The sequence below is a fragment of the Rhagoletis pomonella genome, unplaced genomic scaffold, assembly GCF_013731165.1.
Source record: "Rhagoletis pomonella isolate Grant_MI unplaced genomic scaffold, Rhpom_1.0 Rhpom_scaffold_00008, whole genome shotgun sequence".
Taxonomy (NCBI): domain Eukaryota; kingdom Metazoa; phylum Arthropoda; class Insecta; order Diptera; family Tephritidae; genus Rhagoletis; species Rhagoletis pomonella.
The window spans coordinates 5,873,007-5,883,246 of record NW_023458562.1 but is presented as its reverse complement, the minus strand read 5'-3'; the positions used below and the strand labels follow the sequence as shown (position 1 = coordinate 5,883,246).

The 10,240-nt window shown below is 42.6% G+C and overlaps 1 protein-coding gene across 4 annotated transcripts in view; it reads right to left on the bottom strand.

The window, feature by feature from the left end:
* The window catches only part of LOC118744130 (netrin receptor unc-5), a 307,531-nt gene that overhangs the window by 282,115 nt on the left and 15,176 nt on the right, over positions 1 to 10,240 (bottom strand). Inside the window, exon 1 of one of the 4 annotated variants that reach the window (XM_036476878.1) lies at positions 1,784 to 2,052. The exons of 2 other annotated variants lie outside the window; for them this stretch is intronic. The gene's annotated coding sequence lies outside the window, so the exon portion shown is untranslated. Of the gene's footprint in view, positions 1 to 1,783; positions 2,053 to 10,240 lie in introns of those variants that run through there. One more of the 4 variants, XM_036476879.1, reaches the window with a different exon arrangement.

Here is a 10,240-nt window from a genome sequence, read left to right as displayed (position 1 = left end):
CGGCTAAAATAGCTCGCGCATCGCTCCGGGTCCGACGAGGCATGGTCGCCGAAGGAAATTTCGACTCTGTCGTCGTGCTTCGTCGGATTAGACAATGACCACACGGTTGACCAAAGCTTGCTCACACCAGAGGTGAAATTACAGGTCTTCAGATGCTCCTCCCACTTCTTCCGCTTATGTACTTTTACTAGTTGCCGAATCTCCGCGTTGAGATCCCTGATACGGGGATCTCCGGGATCGGCCTGACGAAGGCTATCACGCTCATCGGCTAGAACAGCCGCTTCGGCCGGGAAGTTTGGACGTGGGTCCGATATACATCCTGCCGGTATGAAGCGAGCTGCAGCAGCAGTGACAGCCCTGCGGAACTTACGTTCACCAAGATGGACGTCGGTTGGTGTGGGGAGCGCTGTGAAGGTGTTTTCGGTAAACTCCGCGTAACCTTTCCAATCAGCTTTAGAAAAGTTGATATAGGTCCGGTGTTTGGCGGAGGCAAAGTCGGTTGGTTTATCTATCGAGATGACTATGGGTAGGTGGTCTGATGCTAGAGTCAGCATAGGTCGGCATGTTATGCTGTGTATCAGACCAGCGCTAACTATTGTGATGTCTGGCGAGCTACTGCAGTTATTCATAATCCTGGTGGTTGCGTCGTCGTTCATTGTGCAGAATGTCGAACCGTCTATCTGCTCAGCCAAGTCTGTTCCCCTATGATCGTTTGACAGGCTTGAGTGCCAAAGATCGTGGTGCGCATTAAAGTCACTTACTACCATACGGTTTTCACCTCTGAGGAGCGCACCTATATCAGGGCGATATCCTGCCGGGCAGCAGGTGACAGTGGGTATGTATATGATAAATATTTCGAGCTCGACATCGCCTGACAACAGCCCTTGGTCGGGTAAGTCCCGAGTCATTCCGGTACGTAGAACCGGCTGTCGTGGGAATGTATTTCGATAATTCCTCGACCTCAGTTGTAACGAAATAAATATTGTACCAGCATGCTGGTTAGTTATATGCATCGAGCCTGATGGTACAATCACTTGATAGATCCAGCATGCTGGTGTCGTATATTTCCCCTTTTATACAAAAAGGTTTTGGTTGGATAAAATATTTGCTTTTTTAAAGAGTTCATTGTTTTTCTATACCATTACTTATTGTAAATGTTTACGTGTATACTTATATTAGTATATGTAAGTAAACAATTTTAGCTACAATTTTTAGCCACAACGACTTTTTCTAACTCTTTTTTATCCTTTTTTTTTTTAAAGGAATTTGGCTACCACTAAAAATGATTCGCGGCAACACTGGTTCGGATTACAGCATACCAATTTTGAAATTTTCGGAACGGAGCTACGAATTCGTAACTACGAACTTCCGGATTACAGCATACGGGTTTAAATATTTGTAATAAAGCGTGAATTGTTGTCTACAAATGTGTGTAAAAGGTTTTTGATTCGATTCACGCGTTTGGGCACAGCAACCCAAAATCGGTGTACAAATTCATAAACAGTACCCGAAAATTCCCCCAATTTTTACTATGCATAAATCAAGGGTGCACGCCTGTGTATTCGGACTGGTTCGTGCTATCAGTATACACACATTCTTGTATGTTTCAGTATTACACATGGTATTGACCATCTGAATCTGCAGAACGCCATCGGTTTTGCACATTATGGCCGGTGCCTTGTCATATATACATATGCATGTACTTATTTTTTTTACAAAATTTATTGTTTCCTCAATGTTAACAATACAAAACCAATATCAAACGTCATATATACAAACTAACATATCCTGTACATGTTTTATGAAAGCGAGAATATACACACACAAACACCGTCTGTGTCCACAGCAAGATTGTTATAAACTTTAACTGCATTGTTAACCATTATACCGGCACTTTATCTTGACATATTTTTAAGTTAAAAATCATTTGTATTTTGAAAGGTGTTCATTTTTAATTAAAAACTTTTACTTTGACCGTCATCAAATAGATGTACACAAATTGGACGCGGGCAGAATTAGAGGTGGAAAATATCGACGATAATATCCATATATCGATGGTTTGTTTTTTTTTTTTAACAAACTATGGATGTTTTAAAACTATCGAAATTATCGGCTGCGCTGTACTCCCAGTTAAGGTGTTCTTACACGCTATGTATTTGCATGAACATATACCACTTTATAGTAGCGATCCCGTACGAGTCCGGACTAGTCAGAAATAGTCAGAATCAATCAGACTTTACTGGAAATCAATCCCGTACACTGTTCTCTGACTATTGAGAGGGCAAAAAAGAGAGTAAATACCGTTCTCTCTCTGTCAGAAGTTACCATTTTTAGCCCGAGAATTTTTTGCTGTAGTGTGTTTGGCAACCAAATTGTAAACAAAAGAAAAGTACACTCTGCTTATTCATGTTGAAATATATTTAATTACTTGTTTAAGTGGATTCTAATGAATTGGAAAGTATTTTTGGTTATTTGCATGTGTGAGCTGAGTGTGTATACATACAAAATAAGCAAAAATTTACAACCAAAATTTGGAGGTTATGTTGAAGTTGACAGAAGTTACCATTTTTACTAGAAAGCGATCCCGTACTTTTCAATGTTACTCTCTCGCTCTGAGCGAATTTTTATTTTTTGACAGTTTTACTAGTCTGAGTCCGAGGAATACGGGATTGCACCTTTTACATATAGAAATGCCAACAAATTAGATTTGTTTCTGTACTAAGCAGATGCACGTACATTTTCATTCTGACACACAGAGAGAATCATCTGAGTTTAGTTTATTTCGGTTTCAAAGAACGTATTTTTAAATAGTTAAGTAAAGACTGTGAATATGACAGCTATACGCAATTACGTACATATGTATTGAAAAAAGTTGCGGTAATTGTCTAGTATAGGGTAACAACCCCTAAAAAAAGGTCCCGAAAGTTGGGAGGGGTACCAAACGACGCCTTTCAGTCCCACTATTAACAATCCGGAGGGGAGGGCTAATATTATTAACCATTTAAAAGTTATAAACAAAAAACTTTTGTTAAATTTCGTTGTTTTGTATGGGCAATTACATACAATGGTATACCGAAATTTGGTATTATATTTTGGTTAGAATATTTTATTTAGGTGAAAGTAAAAAAAGAAGTGTATAGTGTAAACTGAGTGTAATAGCGCAAATGAAATGTGAAATAAAGTGGCAATACCAGCGATTTGAGGGTATAATAATTTTGGCAGGCGCAAAGTTTTGTTTCTCAGTATATCCAGTAAACAAACTTAGCTTTTTTTTCACCAAGTTTGGTCCCCATAAAGGACTGGTGTTGCAAGCAACGCTTTTTCGGCAATTAGGGTGTTGTGCAGCTATTTAATGTGGTGAAAATTATTTAAGCACTGGAGAGATTTATTCACATGGAATTGGAGATAGGGCTGATAGATTTATTTTAAATAAATTGTGAATCTGCGAAAATATCTTTTCAGCAGATGAATATACTTTTTAACCTTTTTCCCGAAAATTTACATACAGGCTCGAAAATATGCGAGTAACATTAGGTTTGTATAGGAACTTCTCCTGTAAAACATTGCAGCGAGAGCGTAAGAGCAAAATAGAGCGTAAAATTGAGAAGAAGAGAAAACTAGCAGAAGAGGTTATTGAACACAAAACTAGCAAAAACTTGCAAGTGAACAGTTGTTGCACTGCTTTGACAATCTGCTGTAAACATTTTACTATTTATAAATCAGTTTTAAACTCTTTGCGTTACACACAAGCACTTACACTGTCCAGTACATCATTAATATTTTGATTTCCACTCATTTTACTTTTGTTTGTGCCAAGGCGAATCAATATAAGGTGATAGCAGGAGTACAAAAACAAAAATTTAATGTATTTTCTTTTTGCTTTGGCGGCATAAACTGTCAAAATCTGTAAGAGTGTGTGTAGAAATTCAAACAAAATTTTTCAATCTGATATCAGAAGCCGTGAGGCGAAACACATACACAAAATCAGCTGAGCTAGTAACACCACTTTATATATATTCTTTTGACATTTATTCTTCTTCTTCTTCTGCTAGCTAATTTCTGCTAGTAAAAATTTCACTAGCAAGAATTTGCAGCTCTCTCGTGTTGTTACGCTCTCGATTCAGTACTCTCTTGCAAATTTTTTGGGCTATCATACATTTTTCCAGCAAAAGTTTGCAGGTTCCAGTACAAATAAGTACTGACTATTGGTAACTATACAAACCTATTCAAATATCGTCGCCTGGATGGAAAATTGCCGGAAGCGTAATTTTGACAATATGTGGTTTTTGGATATCTTCTTTAGTTTCCGACTAATTGACTAAAATTTTTTCGGTTATTTGGTACAAATTGCGTTAGTATTGCTGTCGTACTAAACTAATCAAGATCTTTCAAATAGAGTTATCTGTTCTTCTTTAGTTTCCGGCATATTCAGCTTTATCATGAGTTTCATTTTCTAGAACCGGGTCACTTTTCGTTTGCGTGTGTTCACTACAGGTGGATGAAAAAATTGTTGGCGAAATTTTGTTCGGGCGAAACTCACGATTAGGCTGATAAGTAAAAAGTATGGCTAATTTATAAAAATTGTTATCACATTTTGGCGTATATCACTAAAACTGTCTGCAAATTTTTTGACAAATGTCGTATACGACAAAATTTTATTAAACTCATAAATGGTTGACACTAAACTAAAAAAAATAAGATAATTTAAGAATTTCATGAACTAGTACATAGCATTCTCCGACACTTTGGAGAAAATCTGTAGTCGTGTTTCTGAGAAATTGCATTCCAAACTTCAATCGTGAGTTACCGAAAGTAACTTGTGACAATCTTTTATCTAGGGATCTACATAAATTATAATTGTCATTATTTTCGCAGTTGGAGTAAATGCCAGACGAGTAACAGGTATTTACATACAAGTATACCTAAATTAGCGCGTTGAACTTGTATATTTATCTCTCTCTAACGCATTAATTCTATATACGTCAGTACCAACGCCTGACAAAGTTATTTCTAAATTTAATAATGGCTCTATGACAAAATATTCATGGAATGTATATGTAGATTTTTATTTACTTCATTTCATACATTAGTATTGATGTTTTGTTTTTCATACATTAGTATTGATGTTTTTTACTAAATACCAGGAATAAATATTTAATAAAAAACTATTTCATTTAAGCTTAACCAACTTTTAGTTGCTCGGAGCTAATTTTGGAACGCTCATGAAATATTTTCATAGACGGTAAATGCAACCCTGGGTGCATCATTAATGACCTGAAAAACCAAAACAAATAACAAAATTCCATCATTCCCACGACAGCCGGTTCTACGTACCGGAATGACTCGGGTTTCACCCGACCAAGGGCTGTTGTTTCGGCGATCTAACCCCGTTTAGGTCGGCGAAGTATCTCAGAAGTTGTCCGTCCATAGGGCAACATTCACTACGCATTCTCCTACTCAGGGCTGGCATCGAGTCAAACCCTGGGCCAGAAATATACACCTGCTGTGTATGCCGAAGACGATTACACCACAACTCCACCTCAGTCAAGTGTAATGCCTGCGAGGGGTGGAGTCACCTCAGGGTCTGCTCGGGACTACGGACACACAGACAGTGGACCACGTCGTACGTGGCCCCCTGTTGCTCAAACAGAGCAGCCTCCACGGCAACCCATAGTCCGCCCGTGCAGCCCCACACACTCACACAGCAACCACACACAGTCGCCACAACACAACAACATACCACAGCCACCACAGACCACACAACACACACAACCGCACCACCACCCACACGCCGCCAACAACTCCTGGTTCCCCCTACAATCTGCACGGTATGTCAGACCAGGATATTCCGTAATGTGACATCAGTCAAGTGCAACACCTGCCTTGGCTGGTGCCACTTTAGGGCATGTTCAGGTCTGCGCACCACGCGAGATTGGACGGGGAACTTCGAGGGCCCGGGTTGCGCTGCTCGGTCGCTGACATCAATTGCGACGCCCCCCACTACCACCACAGGGAGGCAATCACCTCAGCAGCACACACAGCCAACGGCGGCAAGAACATACACATCACTCACACCCCACATCACAACACGTCTCCCGAACCACATGAAGCTCCTCCAATTAGACTGCAACGGGCTACAGAGCAAGATTGAGGAGATAACCGCCTTCATGTGTCGGCATGGTATATTAATAGCTGCGGTCCAAGAGACGAAGTTGCACAGCAATTCAACTTTGTTGAATTGTGCCGGGTACAACGTGCACCGTCGAGATCGCGAGCGAGATAATGGTGGTGGCTTAGCGTTCATCACGCACCACACCGTGCAGTATCGTCTTATCGAAGCAGACATCGACCGCAGGGATACCACCCTAGAATGTCAGGGCATCGCTATCCGGTCAGGCGATGTCGAGCTCGAAATATTTAATATATACATACCCCCTGTCACCTGCTGCCCGGCAGGATATCACCCTGATATAGGTGCGCTCCTCAGAGGTGAAAACCGTATGGTAGTAGGTGACTTTAATGCGCACCACGATCTTTGGCACTCAAGCCTGTCAAACGATCGTAGGGGAACAGACTTGGCTGAGCAGATAGACGATTCGACATTCTGCACAATGAACGACGACGCACCCACCAGGATTATGGGTAACTGCAGTAGCTCGCCAGACATCACAATAGTCAGCGCTGGTCTGATAAACAGCATAACGTGGCGACCTATGCTGACTCTAGCATCAGACCATCTACCCATAGTCATCTCGATTGATAAACCAACCGACTTTGCCTCCGCCAAACACCGGACCTATGTCAACTTTTCTAAAGCTGACTGGAAAGGTTACGCGGAGTTTACTGAAAACACCTTCACATCGCTCCCCACACCAACCGACGTCCATCTCGGTGAACGTAAGTTCCGCAGGGCTATCACTGCTGCTGCAGCCCGCTTCATACCGGCAGGGTGCATATCGGACCCACGTCCAAACTTCCCTGCCGAAGCGGCTGTTTTAGCCAATGAGCGTGATAGCCTTCGTCAGGCCGATCCCGGAGATCCCCGTATCAGGGATCTCAACGCGGAGATTCGGCAACTTGTAAACGTACATAAGCGGAAGAAGTGGGAGGAGCATCTGAAGACTTGCAACTTCACCTCTGGTGTGAGTAAGCTTTGGTCAACCGTGAGGTCATTGTCTAATCCGACGAAGCACGACGACAGAGTCGAAATTTCCTTCGGCGACCATGCTTCGTCGGACCCGGAGCGATGCGCGAGCTATTTCAGCCGGCAGTTCATACTGCATCCTCCGGTGGACAAAGCCAAGCGTCGAGTGACCAGAAGGCTGCACAAACTGCCAACAACTTGTGCCCCCCTTGCTTTCACTTGCGGTGAAGTTCAGGTGGCCATCGGGAAGGCGAAAGCCTCCAAAGCCATGGGTCCCGACGGAATATGCATGCTGATGCTGAAAAATTTGGGTCCTGCGGGGGTAGCGTACCTAACGGAGGTCCTCAATTTGTCAATGGCCACTCTCATCATCCCAGACATCTGGAAGGTGGGGAGAGTGGTCCCACTGCTCAAACCGGGGAAACCGGCAAACAAAGGAGATTCGTATCGTCCGATTACACTCCTTTCCCCGGTAGCGAAGACACTCGAGGCCTTGCTACTCCCGTACTTCACAAATCACCTGACCCCAGCGAAGCATCAGCATGGTTTCCGAAAAGTGCACAGTACAACAACAGCACTTAACGCCATAAACACTCAGATAACTCGTGGCCTTAACCGTAACCGTCCCTGTGAGAGAACGATTCTAGTAGCGTTGGACTTGTCAAAGGCGTTTGACACCGTCTGCCATTCCACGCTACTAGAAGATATAGAGGCCTCCTCTCTCCCACAGAGGCTCAAACGGTGGTCGGCAAATTATCTAAGTGGTCGACATTCGTCGGTAATGTTCAGAGACAAAACGAGTAAGCAGCGAAAAATAAAACAGGGGGTTCCTCAGGGTGGTGTCCTTTCCCCGCTACTGTTTAACTTTTATATTTCAAAGCTCCCTCAACCACCAGAGGGAGTCTCGATTGTCTCCTATGCCGACGATTGCTCGATTATGGCGACTGGGAATGGAATTGATGACCTGTGTTCGAAAGTAAACGGCTATCTCTCCGAACTTTCTCGCTTCTTCACTGCAAAGTGTCTAGCCCTCTCCCCTACGAAATCCTCCGCGACCCTGTTCACAACCTGGACGAAGGAGGTCAGGCTACCGCTGGGGATTCACGTCGATGACACACCAATTCCGACGGTGAATAACCCCAAAATACTCGGAGTCACATTCGACAGCCTGCTCTCCTTCTCTGCGCACTCAACCGCTATTGTCAATAAAGTACAGAGCCGCAACAAGGTCCTCAAGTCGCTAGCCGGCAGTACTTGGGGCAAAGACAAAGAAACGTTGCTGGCAACATACAAGGCAATAGGCCGGCCGGTCTTGAACTACGCAGCGCCAGTGTGGTCGCCAGGGACTAGTAGGACGCAGTGGACGAAGCTACAGACGGGACAAAATACGGCACTTAGGACAGCGACGGGATGCCTCCTGATGACGCCAGAACATCACTTGCACGGCGAGGCGCAAATGCTCCCAGTTAGGGAGCACAACATAATGCTCTGCAAGCAGTTCCTGATCGGGAGCCACAGAAGTGGCCACCCAAACAGACAGCTGCTTGCAGAGGAGCCCTCGCCTAGGCACGTCAGGAGGCATCTATATGAACTGACGGACGAAGTCCAGAGGTTCATTAAGCAACCTCTGGACCCGACAGCGTACAGACAGGCCCTGAACGGCATTCACAGGGACTCAGTCTCGAGTTATGTAGACTCTCGACCTGTGAATGCCGTTCTAGGCATACCACCCCCGGACACTGACGAGACAGAGCTTCATCTGCCTCGGGAGACACGCACTACACTTGCTCAACTTCGCTCCGGCTACTGCAGCAGGTTAAACTCCTACTTGAGTAGGCTGAATGAGGATGTGCCGAACGAATGTCCGGCATGCGGAGAGACCCCACATGACTCGAACCACCTCTTCGCATGCCCGGAAAACCCGACTACCCTAACGGCCCTGTCCCTGTGGACAGATCCCACAGAAGCTGCACGCTTCCTAGGGTTGCCGTTAGTGGAACTTGACGACAACGACTGAGATACCAACCGATCTGGGCGGGGTTGTTGTAGCCGCTACAACAACAACAACAACAACAAAATTCCATCTGAACCAATATTTTCAAAAATTATACAGCAAAACAAAAACAATTTTTCCAATTTATGCACTGGTATTTTCATTATTGCAATACAGCTCTTCAAACATTTTCCACATTATGCTTTTAAAGCTAGTAGTTTCCGACCCCATTTGCTCGTTTTTTTCAGTTCTGAATTTAGGCTGGGTTTTATGGGAACTTACTGTGGGTGCATACAGACCACATTTTGTAAATATGTACATACATATATATGTATACACTTCAACTGAATTGTGAGATATTTAATATTATTTTATAATGAATAATGAATTTAATTTTTGCAATTTTTTATGTTTACTAGATGTAAGACAATTTTTAATTTTCTTTATATATTGCATACTTTAGTTTTAATTCTTTTTAAGTTGTAAAGGTAAAAATAGGCCTCCTGAGGAACCGAGCACCTTAAAAAAAATCGGTAACGCGCCTAAAAGCATACCTCACAGGTGGTGTGGAAAATGCAAGAACAAATATAAATGGAATAATTTTCGAAATAATGAAATGGTTATTGGGCCGTATGAATAAAAATAATCAATTGCTTTTTCTTAAAATTTCACACCTTTTACTCGATTTATTCAAACAAAAGTGAAGTAACAAGTATGAAATTTTAAGAAAAAGCAATTGCTCAGTTTTTATTCATACGGCCCATTGGTATTTTCCATCTCAAAAGTGATCATTAATTTGAACGTTATTTAAGCTGCCTTTACACGGTCGCTTTTTGTCGTTTAACTGAAATCTACCCGTGTAAATTGCACTTCAACCGTAAAATGTAAGCGTTTTGGCTGGTCGATATCTCAGTCGATTTTCCAATCGACAAAAATCGACCCGTGTAAAGTCAACTCCCCGAATTTTTTAATTTTCTTTTTTTTTTTTGCTTGGGCGCCTTTTGAAGATGTGCCAAAGTATATTGTCGGTTTAAATACAAAATAAAAATTCTTTAAGCGATCTTTCGCAACAGTTTGTTGTTCTTATGCTCACGGCTACCGAA